Here is an 8,804-nt window from a genome sequence, read left to right on the forward strand (position 1 = left end):
TGTCCATCTTCAGTAGGTATGTTACTACAACAACTTTTTTACGTTTTCAAAATAAATAGAAGTGGCGACAGTACCTAATCAAACCATGTTACCCATACACATATAATTATTAATCCTTATCCCATTAAATGATGTTTTATTATAGTCTGTTTCAATACCAGCAAAATACTTTTTAAATTAAAAAAATTGGATATTCGATATTCCATTCAAAAGATATAACGAATTTTTAAAAGTGTCAATCTATAGAAAAATATAGTGGCGGGAATTTGAAAAAGCGCGGTTCATAGTTTTGAAATTTAAATTAAATTAAATACAATTTCTTCATAAATAAGTGTAAATAAGTTAAAAATTAGAACATTAATATAGCGTATTCATAAAAAATGGATGGAAATGAAGGGGGGCGGCGATAACCCGCCCAAATCTAAGAAGAGACCACGACATCCAGAAGATCGAGATGTTTCAGGTACTGGCGGCGGTGGTGAGAGTGACTCCCCTTTTCTACCTTTCCGTAAACCAAACTATAAAATACTTTATCCGGACACTAACATAAACATGCAATTCAAAGTATTTGTGGAAAGTAAAAACAAAGAAGAAAGAATAGGAAATAAAAGTCCAGTCTATTTAAATCATATATTTAGTAATATTAAAGGTGTGATGGCACTGAAGTTGTGATCTTCAACCAGCACAATACCGCTAATAATTTTCTCAATCACAGCAACTTTCTGGAATGATACAATAATATGATAAATAGAAAAAAATTGGTTGCCTGTAAAGTCGGTATACGGGCGAAAGTTTTACGTGACAACGACTTTTTATGTCTGTCTCTCTCGCTCTTAGGCGGGCTAACCATGCCCGCGTGACTCTCACTCACTCTCATTGTGAGCGCATAACGTGAGCGGAGCGTAACGCAGTTTCTTGAAGTGTCACCCGGCCAAGAAGCTTATATCTAATACACTGGAGATTGCACTATGAACGTTTACTTGTCACGGGAAGGTATGACCTTGAATGACGCCTGGTTGTTTCTTCATCTCTTTCACACCAACTTGCCAAGTTAGGTGTGAAAGGGACAAAAATACAACCAGGCGTCATTCAAGGTCATACCTTCCCGTGACAAGTAAACGTTCATAGTGCAATCTCCAGTGTATTAGATATAAGCTTCTTGCACCCGGCAAACCAATTTATAAGACGTTGTCACGTTTAAAACTAGTATAATCAAATTTGTACCAACCAATTTATCAAATAAAGAATTGTTTACTAAGTAACATTGTTAAATTGTTTACAGTATACATATGAAATAATTGCAGTTAGACGATTTATGAAAAAAGTAGGACACGAGTTAGTAGGAACACAAACTATCAGTATCACATTTCTGACAAATTCCTTACTGGAGAACGTACAATATGATTTATTCTCATACAGAGTTTTTGATTATATTCCTCCTCAACAACAATGTTACAAATGGCATTCAAATGCTTTATAAATATAAATTTATAAAGAATAGAAAAAATTCGTTCACGAGGCGGGACTTTCGCGTCAGGCGGGACTCGAACCCGCATAATTTCGCGCCATTCCGGGAATGGCGCGAAATAATGCCATGAAAAGATACACAATCAAGAAACATGTTAAAAAAATTTTATATAACAAAACTGATTATTGGACTCATTATACAGAAACCTCATATTCAGTCTTCCAAGACATGATAGTCAGTGCAGAGAACCCGAAGAAATCTCATGAGGAGTTCTGTAATCGGCTTCGGTTAGATTCACCAGGACCAACTTCAGGAGTAGACCACCAGCTCCCTGGTGGAACAGCATCTGTGAACAATCTATTATTAAATCTTATGAAGCATTGAAATTGTAAAAAAATGATCCAACCATTAGTAATTACATTAACTATAAAAAATTATATGTTTTAAAAAAAGGACTATCAAGGAGCAAAAAAGAATTAACAGGAATAATTTCTGTAACAGTTTCAATAGAAATACTCCCGTCAGTCAAATCTGGATTGTGTTTAAAAGATTTAAGAATATCAGAATTAGTAAGTCATATAAAGATGGATTTATACAACCACTACTGGATAGACTATCAGATAGCACCAATTTGACTGACCGGGTTCAATTAGACAATCATTTTAATAATAATAATGAAAATCCGCAATCACGGTTTTTGTTGGATCCTTTTTCATGGTCTGAATTCTTAATGAGTTTACAATCTAGGAGAAATCCTCGTTTAGATGATTTTCCATATTTATTGATTAAACATCTACCTGAATCAATACAAAATTTATTTTTGAATGTTCTTAATAATCTTTGGCATAAAAAGTTAACACCAAGTTCATGGAAAACTCAATGTGTTCTACCTATACTTAAACAAGATAAACCACCTGAACAGGCTTGTTCCTATCGTCCAATTTCACTGTCATCATGTCTTGGAAAGATATTTGAAAACATGGTGAAAACTCGCCTTGATTGGTATGCAGAATCAAACAGTGTTATTCTTTATGTTCAATATGGATTCCGCAGAGGACGAAGTTGTGCTGACAGTTTCGTTTCTCTTATAAGTGATCTGAAAAATGCAAAAGACAAGAGATTACACACAGTTTGTGTATTTCTTGATGTGCAAGGTGCATTTGATAATGTAGATCCTGGCATACTGGTGAAGGTTTTAAGCAATGCAGGTGTACCTGGACAATTGTGTAAATGGATTCATGATTTTCTTAATAATAGAATATTATATGTTAAGCATAACAACATTTACATGGACCCAGAGCTGTGTCAAAGGGTACTATGCAGGGTACAATTTTATTGTCTTTATTATATAATTTATATACTTGTGAGATAGCAAATATGTAAATACTAAAAATGTAAATATACTTCAGTTTGCAGATGATTTAGCATTGTACAGTTCAGATGTGATTTAACCATAGCCATTAGTAATGTTAACATTGCTTTAAGGCAATTGAGTAACTACTATCAGCACTGATTAAATTTAAAAATAAATGCTGCTAAAAGTAGTGTAATGCTATTTGGTAAGGATTCATCACTAATCAATGTTGATTTTTAATGGTGATATTATTCCAAGAGTATTGTCCCACAAATTCTTGGGTATAATACTTGATCACAAGCTTTCTTAAAAAGAACATTAAACATATAATATCTAGAAATGCATTAAATGGTGTTAACATTTTGAGATGTCTAGCAGGTGTCGCATGGGGTGCTGATCCCAAAATACTTTCCCAAAATTTTTTAAAAATCCATAGCCAGGAGTCATTTTGATTATAGTTCTTTGGCATATTTAAATAGCACTCACTCATAAACTGGATATAATACAGAACAAAGCCTTGAGGATCATATCAGGGGCAATGTGTTCTACTCCCATAAGGGCCATGGAAGTTGAAACAAATATTATGCCTCTGTTATTGAGACCAATCAAACTTGCGAAAAGATATTGCTTAAAACTACTATCATCAAAAAAACTTCTTATTATAAATAAAATCACCTCACCTCATTTAATTAGCAGATGGTCCTAGCTGGCTAAAATGTATATGTCCAACTTTGTGCCATATTTTCCTGGAAATAAAATCTCAATGTTCAAATGTCAAAAAACAATCTCGCTGGTCATGTTACACTCATTCATTTAATAGTATTATACATCCAATCTCAATTTTATCTAGGACAATTGATAACAATTCTGATTTTCTAGCATTCTTAGAAGAGAACCAAAACTATTATACAGTCTACACTGATGGTAGTAAAAGTACAGATTATGTGAGAAGGGCAGTGCATGATCCCCAAAGGAATAGAACCTACTGCTCAAAGCTTTGTTCTACATCAACAGTGCTCTATTTATACAGCAGAGACATATGCAGTTTTTGAAGCTTTAAAATTGATTAGTTGTGTAAATAACTGTACATATTTTCTTATCTTATCAGATTCTTTAAGTCTTATAAATAGTCTAAAACTGATGAATCTTACTTTTAAAACGGCTAATTATATTATCTATTTTATTAAGGATTTTGTATGGCAGTTGCATAATAAAGGAGCTACAGCTGCGTTTATGTGGGCTCCCTCACATAAAGGTATTTTGGGCAACGAAATAGTGGACAAAACTGCTTCAAAACTGCTTTATTGACGTCAGAAATGTGATACATGTTCCTATGACTGATTATTATTGCGATGTAAATGTCTCGTTAAATAGTACGTGGTTAGAATTCTGGAAGGAGGATCAGAAATTTAAAGGAAAATGGTATGGAAATATTCAAGAAGATTTACAGAGAAGACCTTGGTATGATGAGCTGGATGTAGCTAGTCGTGAGTTTATCACCACAATCAACAGATTAAGATTTGGCCACAATAAACCACCCGCACACCTTGCAAGACTGAACATAATTAATAGCAATCTAAGCACTTAATTTCTGTAATGAACTAATGAGAAGATCGGCGATATGAATTTATTATGAACCATCAACCTTATTATTTTCTTTGTTTTCATAATCTTCAACAGTCAACTGTCAAAACCATGCCAAACAGTAATCAGGCCGAATACTCTGAACACAGATAATTATATTATAAAGTATAGGTAAATCGATGAATTTTGTGACTGCTTGAACCAAAAACGAATCACACTGGCGAATTTTTATATGGATAAATACAATTTGTACACTTAATTAAATGTTTATTTAGTTATCTCATTTCATTTCGTGTTCACAGTTTAGCCATGACTATCATCGTAATTCTTTTTCTTCTTCTTTTTTTTTTCAAATGGCAACTCCTGATTCACGTCTACCCTCTTCAAGAGTATTTTTTTAAACACGATAATCTCATTTAATTGTTAAATCAAACAAAACTCTATTAATTAAATATGTCGCGCTCAAGTAATGAAGAATATTCTGAGGAGGAACCAAGTAAGTTGAGACAATATTTATTTTATCAAAATAGAAGCCTGTACTTAGCTATTAGTATTTTTTAACCTCTTATGGCTAATTTTGCTGGAGATAATGATGATGAACCGCTGCCCTACCTCAAATTCGACTAGATACGGCCCTGTGATGAAGTCCACTTCTATGAGGGATATCATGTGCAAAAGATACTTGTAGTTTATGTTTGCTCATAAACTATTCTTTATAATATATAAACTAGCTACACGCCCCGGCTTCGCACGGGTGCAATGGCGGCCGGCCGGTACCGCCGCAAACGCTACGCCCCGCAATTTTTAAAGTAAATGACAAAAAAAAGTTATTGTGGGTTATCCATAAGAGATAGACATAATATTATATTATACCATCACGGACTTTTCTGTTGACTTTTTCAATACTTAGTACATTATTTTGATAAAACTCGTAGGGTTCAGCCTGCGTTTGCAATGTAGGTAAGAGGAAAAAATGTAATTATTTACGGCATCACATTAGAAACCTCAAAAAAAACAGTACTTCTCCACTATTTAATTTAATTATTATACATATACACCTTCCTCTTGAATCACTCTATCTATTAAAAAAACCGCATCAAAATCCGTTGCGTAGTTTCAAAGATTTAAGCGTACAAAGGGACATAGGGACAGAGAAAGCGACTTTGTTTTATACTATACGTAGTGATTCCAATGCGATCGGAAAAATAAAAAAAAGGTATAATAACTAAATCATTGTTCATTTACTTTCAGGGTTATCTCCCACATCAGAATCGCGAGAGCGACGCAGCAGTACTGACTCGAGTGAATCTTTACCAGAGCTAAATATTGAAGTGGTACCTAAAAGAAAAGATGACGATGACCCAGAAGAGTTTTATCAGGAGTTAGAGAAAAAAATGAAGGAAATTATAGCGGCAGATCGAAGAGGGTGTGATGCCCCGAAATCTGATACTATTGACAAAGAATCAGTAGAATTAAATGCAGTAGAAAATCCCAGTAGTCCAGAGATATATGATCTCCGAAGTTTATATAATTATAATAATTTTACGGAATGGTCTTCAGGAACCAGCGGTTGCGTCGAAAATGAAGAGTTAAGCGTGATAGTGGAACAGGAAACGTCAGAAACGAATAAATCACGTAAAAAAAATCCTGATGCACGTGACATTGACCAAGAGCTTTGTGAGGACGAAATAATATCAGCACCTTGTTCCTCCTTTAGGTCTAGAACGCCATCTATTGAATTGCCTAAGCTTGGTAGCACCGAAGGTACAAAAAAACACATAAGTATTTGAAAGCCATAGTCTAAATATTTACGTTAATTGTATGTCTACAATCTACATTTGGTACTTACGGCCTCTGTGTATTAGTATCAATTAATAATACAGTAAAGTCAGGTTATAAAATTAGGCAAACCCCAGTAGATATTTTTAAAGCATTATTATCACGAAGTTAATAATAAATTATTATAAGTATAGTAATGTTTTCTAATGCTCTGTATTTTAATCAATGATAACTTTGTTTCAGATGCAAGTGAACATAAATCTGATGGTGACTATGTACCAAAACCAGATATTATCATGAGAAAGAAACGAAGTGTCCTACGTTCTACTGACGTATCCAAATATATTAGTGAACAAGAAAATACATCCACTGGTTATCCCACTTCATTGAGTCATGCTGCTTCAGAATTATCAGTTAATTCGGAAGTTGATTCACAAAATAGTATAGAATCCTCTACCTCCCAAAATAGTATGTGTTCTACTCCGAAAATTGATATCTCGGCTAGGGGGATAAAACGAAAGCAAACTTCGAAGATATCTTCATCGACAATAAAGAAAAGCAAGACAGCTTAAACAAGCTTTTCTGACAATGATGAAAATGAATGAATATTTGAAATAACTTTTTTGTTGGCAAACCTATTGTATACAATTTGTGTACGTGTAATGATCACGTGTGTTCTTAATTATTAATATTTGATGTCGATCATGTTAATAGATTTCTATTGCGTATAGATTATGTATGACATGATATAAATCGTGTGTGCCTTAAAAATCTTATAACAAGAGTATATTATATCCTTAAGATATATGCTTTTATCATCTTTTAAAAATGTTAAATGTTAATCATATTTTAATTGTAGGTAGTTAGTTACCTATACAAATTTGTATAATAATAACGTAATTATAAAAAATCATATCACCCATACCATACCTACATCCAATTTTTAATTAAAAATCAATAAAGTAAACAATAAATAAAGTATATCGTTCTTTATTTGATCTAAGTTTACCTGACCGGAACAAAATGTGCTTTTTCAAATGTGTAACAACTAACAACTGAAATAATCCGAGTTTCAATTCATAATTAGTAATGTATATCGTATACCCTTGTATACCAATATACTATTTATAATATATACCTATGTATTTTGTAATATTATAATTAATCTGAGAGTGTTTGTTTGTTTGTTTGAACGCGCTAATTTCAGGAACAACTGGTCCGATTTGAAAAATTTTTTCAGTGTTAAATAGCCCATTTATCGAGGAAGGCTATTATAATTTATATCATCACGCTAAGACCGACGCGACGCGACAGTAGCGGAGTAAAACCGCGGGGCACAGCTTCTTTATTAAATATAATCTCTTCACTAAAATCAGAATTGAATAATAAGCAAATTGAGTGGTAGGTAAGTAATTGATGATTATATATAGAGGAAAAAGATTATTATTAGTAACGTGATATTTCCAATATAATATTTGTTTAAACAATAGTTAAAAAAGAGTGTAATACGATTTGTTCCACATTTGTTCATAATAATTATTAATGTGACTACTGACTCTGAATTTGTCGCTATTATTCTGCTTAAATATAAGTCTCTAGATAGGTTTATTTTATTACTTTACTTGAAATGTTAACTTTAATTTCATTATCTATACTTCTATACTAATATTATAAAGAGGTTGTAATTATGTAAGTATATGTATGTATGGTTTTCACGCATAAACTACTGGACCGATTTCAAAAATTCTTTCACCATTAGAAAGCTGCATCTTTACTGAGCAACATAGGTTCTATTGCATTTCAAAAAAATTAGAGATCCTTACCAAAAATGCAATAATGTAACCCAAGGTGTAAAAAATTCCTTAATAAAAATTCTGTCATCGCGTGCGCTGCGGAATCTAAAACTCAAACTCAAACATTGAAGATACAACAAAAAAATGTTATACGGTATTATAGAATGGATCAATAAGAAAGTCCGCGATACCATATGTCCATCTTCAGTAGGTATGTTACTACAACAACTTTTTTACGTTTTCAAAATAAATAGAAGTGGCGACAGTACCTAATCAAACCATGTTACCCATACACATATAATTATTAATCCTTATCCCATTAAATGATGTTTTATTATAGTCTGTTTCAATACCAGCAAAATACTTTTTAAATTAAAAAAATTGGATATTCGATATTCCATTCAAAAGATATAACGAATTTTTAAAAGTGTCAATCTATAGAAAAATATAGTGGCGGGAATTTGAAAAAGCGCGGTTCATAGTTTTGAAATTTAAATTAAATTAAATACAATTTCTTCATAAATAAGTGTAAATAAGTTAAAAATTAGAACATTAATATAGCGTATTCATAAAAAATGGATGGAAATGAAGGGGGGCGGCGATAACCCGCCCAAATCTAAGAAGAGACCACGACATCCAGAAGATCGAGATGTTTCAGGTACTGGCGGCGGTGGTGAGAGTGACTCCCCTTTTCTACCTTTCCGTAAACCAAACTATAAAATACTTTATCCGGACACTAACATAAACATGCAATTCAAAGTATTTGTGGAAAGTAAAAACAAAGAAGAAAGAATAGGAAATAAAAGTCCAGTCTATTTAAATCATA

General features: G+C 32.7%; 1 long non-coding RNA gene across 3 annotated transcripts; it reads right to left on the reverse strand.

The window, feature by feature from the left end:
• Window positions 1–616: 616 nt before the first annotated feature.
• Window positions 617–4,456, reverse strand: LOC149491004 (uncharacterized). 3 transcript variants are annotated; one of them, XR_016315667.1, is made up of 4 exons: window positions 3,503–4,456; window positions 2,383–2,564; window positions 1,675–1,814; window positions 617–722 (listed from the first exon to the last, which is right to left on the reverse strand). It is a non-coding gene; the product is annotated as an uncharacterized LOC149491004 (long non-coding RNA). The 3 variants fall into 3 exon arrangements; XR_016315679.1 differs by lacking the exon at window positions 617–722 and having other exon boundaries at window positions 1,213–1,825; window positions 3,503–4,453; XR_016315668.1 differs by lacking the exon at window positions 617–722 and having other exon boundaries at window positions 1,213–1,814; window positions 2,463–2,564; window positions 3,503–4,442.
• Window positions 4,457–8,804: the final 4,348 nt, after the last annotated feature.

The sequence above is a fragment of the Colias philodice genome, chromosome 1 (genome assembly GCF_061535455.1).
Source record: "Colias philodice isolate Cphi_HAF_F1 chromosome 1, ilColPhil1 Martin Lab GWU primary, whole genome shotgun sequence".
Classification (NCBI taxonomy): Eukaryota; Metazoa; Arthropoda; class Insecta; order Lepidoptera; family Pieridae; genus Colias; species Colias philodice.